This window comes from Tribolium madens, unplaced genomic scaffold, assembly GCF_015345945.1.
Source record: "Tribolium madens isolate multiple individuals breed KSU strain unplaced genomic scaffold, Tmad_KSU_1.1 Scaffold_20;HRSCAF=117;Tcas5.2_LG4, whole genome shotgun sequence".
In the NCBI taxonomy this organism is placed as follows: Eukaryota; Metazoa; Arthropoda; class Insecta; order Coleoptera; family Tenebrionidae; genus Tribolium; species Tribolium madens.
In genome coordinates this window covers 11,596,941-11,599,879 of record NW_025400985.1, presented here as the reverse complement: position 1 = coordinate 11,599,879, position 2,939 = coordinate 11,596,941, and the positions used below count along the sequence as shown (strand labels likewise).

Genomic DNA, 2,939 nt, shown 5'->3' with positions numbered 1-2,939 from the left:
AAAAGGAGAAATGGCGGAAGTGCTTATCGGGTGCAGGTTAAGTCGTATCGTAAATTTTTACGTTGCAATTAGAAAAGTCAACAACCCCAAGTTCGATAATATCGCAAAGTTTGTCGTTGTGGGAGTGTTTTTCAGTAAAACTTGATCGGTTTGAAATCAAGAAATCTGAAGATAAATAAGCGAAATTGTCGGTATTGTTGTTCGGTTTCCGCCTACATAACCGCCTATACAGACCCGAATAAAGAACGAAAGAGGGAGTAATTGCGTTCGCTTTTGTGCGTTGATTCTCATCCGCTCGATTTTTGCTTGCGCTCCTTCTTTCAACTTTTAAGACAATTAAATTTGGTGCAGGAGCGGTCGCGGAATTCGAAAGGATTTACAACAAGGATAAACAAAGCGAGAAACTCATCCGAGGGGCACACTTTGCCAAATATTAATTTAAGACGTTTCCAGCTTGTAATCAGACATTAGCGACTCGGAGGGAAAACCGCCCCAAAGGCGTTTTGCGTTTTTAATCCGATCAACCGCACTTTCCGAATTCAATTTGCACCAAACGACGAAAAATATCAAAAACATAAAATTATTAAATAACCTTTTTTCGGCTAAATATTTTTTCTATTATTTAATGAATAAGAAATAGTTTAAAGCTAGACATTGAATAGATTTTTTCGTCATTATTTCTAAAAATATTCGAAATGGCCGATATCCCCAAGTGTGCAGAATTTATCTTGTGGGTTTTCTTGGGCTTTTCTCCGCGAAGCCCTCTTAATGCAGTCCGTCGTTGAAATGGAATTTTGCATTTTTCTAATAGTCCCAAAGTGGAAAAGTTTGAGCGGTGTTGTCGACACGCAAGAGAAGGCCGTAATTTCTCACGCACGATCCTTGTGCCGATTCATTTCGATTCTTTCACGAAGCAAACAAGCGGAAGATAATGGACAGGATACGAAATTCTCGACGAAAATAACAAACTCTTCTTTAAACGATCAGACATTTCCGCAACGCATATCCGACTTGTCTCCGTTGTAATTGTAACACAACAGAGAAATAACTTGTTAGACGACGAAAGATTTCGCCGAGAGACTAAACAATAGCACAATGCTATCTCTGACAGGTAAATTATGTTCTCGGCCTCGACCACAAAGAAATGTATGGTTCACATGCACGACGAGCTTAACAAAGGGCTTTTTGATTACTGTTCGCATTTTCTCGCATTGCGACCAATGAATTATGGCGGCAATTAGTTGCTAACGAAACAAAAGGCGAAATGAACGCTCCAGGTGTATCAGAATCGAAAATTTCATTTTTATTTTGCAACTTCTGCAAGCCTTTGTTTCAGACCAAATTTTATCGACATGATAAAAACAATCGATTTAATAGCATTCTCAAATATCACAGTTACAAATGAAATTCCCCAGATCAGAAAAGAGCCTCCAGCGTTAATTAAAGTCCGCTGAAATATTGAATAGTTTCCGTTAAATAGCTTTCATCGTCGACAAACTGCTGCCAATTTATTTTTGTGGAAACAATTTTCGTCCCTTCGAGCGTCTCAACTTCTCTTCAACGAAAGGAAAAAAACATGACGTGCACGTGCTCGCTCTCAACTCGCGCTGTCATTTTCCTGTATAAAAATGTCTTAGTGTTACGAGTTTATAGAAAATAAGCCGACCTCGACACGCCATGACCGCATATTTTAATCTAGCTTTTTTGTTTGCAGGAGACGCCGACGCGTAGTCTAGTCAACTGCCACAACAAAAAGGTCAGTTTTTGTGTCTTTGGCAAAGAGTTTTTCCTAGTAAGTACCTAGTTTTTAAGTGGCACAGTTATTTATATGCTTTCTCTCTACATACACTTAGTTCAATCAAGTCCTGAAACACTAATTGTTGATTTAGTTTCTAATTTTATTAAGTAGAAGTAAAGCAGAGACACCCAAAGAAAATATTGGTTTATAATCTAATCCCACTAATTAACTCACGTTAGATTAGATGATGTGATTCAGGTTCTATTATAACTAAGTTAATTAGATTAAGCGATGAATAAATTGTTTAAGTCTTAATTGGATTCGGAGTTAACTTTTATTATGAATTAATTGTAATCAGATTTTAATATTATGATTAATTTAAGCTTTGACAATGTGAAGCTAATGAAAGCGTGATTTCAGTTATTTTAATTAATTTAATTAGTTTTTATAAAAACATATCTTTTGTTAAATTCCTAAAATGTTATAAACCTTACATATTCCAAAATTTAATTTTGAAAGAAAAAAAATTGTAAAGAAATTGTGAAATGGATTTTCATAAAAGTCATATTCTGTAATTTGCCCTCATTATGTCGAGAAAAAAAAAAGTGAAATATATAGATTTTCATCATAAGAGTCGTATTTTGTAATTTGCCTCCTTTATGCCGATTTTAAATAAATTGTTGTACTTTAATCGATTTAGGGAGTGTTGGGACGTTTGGTAATGTCTTATCGGTGACAACAAATAGACATAAAAAAGATCAAATGTCAAAATTTTCTGACAGATAAATTTTTTTAAGCATTTTTCTATGTTCCTGGTATTTTAATTTACTTGATATTTTTCTCTGGGGTGTATGTTATAAAACACCCTGTATTTTTAATTTAGTTATTTTAATTACAATAAAAACTAAAATTAACTATAATATTTAAAAGTTGCAAGATTGTTCAAACGAACAATTTTCATTTTTTTATAAAATTTAACATTTCGACAAGTTTGTCGCAATAGTGCACCGACCCGAGCAGACACTTCCGCGCGGTCAGCAACGATCAGCGAAATGTCTTAATTGGGTCATTATGCCAGCGACAAACAAACAATCATCAATATAGTTTTATAAAATAAATTGGTAATTCATCATTAAGGTAGCCAATGTTTTAGATTTACTGTTTTAGTTTAAGTTAGAAATTGTATATAATCAAATTATTT

The 2,939-nt window shown here is 34.2% G+C and overlaps 1 protein-coding gene across 1 annotated transcript in view; it reads left to right on the top strand.

The window, feature by feature from the left end:
* The first annotated feature begins 1,748 nt into the window (after positions 1 to 1,748).
* Positions 1,749 to 2,939, top strand: part of LOC123005991 — a 57,964-nt gene continuing 56,773 nt past the window's right edge. The window contains exon 1 of the mRNA XM_044400108.1: positions 1,749 to 1,792. The gene's annotated coding sequence lies outside the window, so the exon portion shown is untranslated. The remainder of the gene's footprint in view (positions 1,793 to 2,939) is intronic.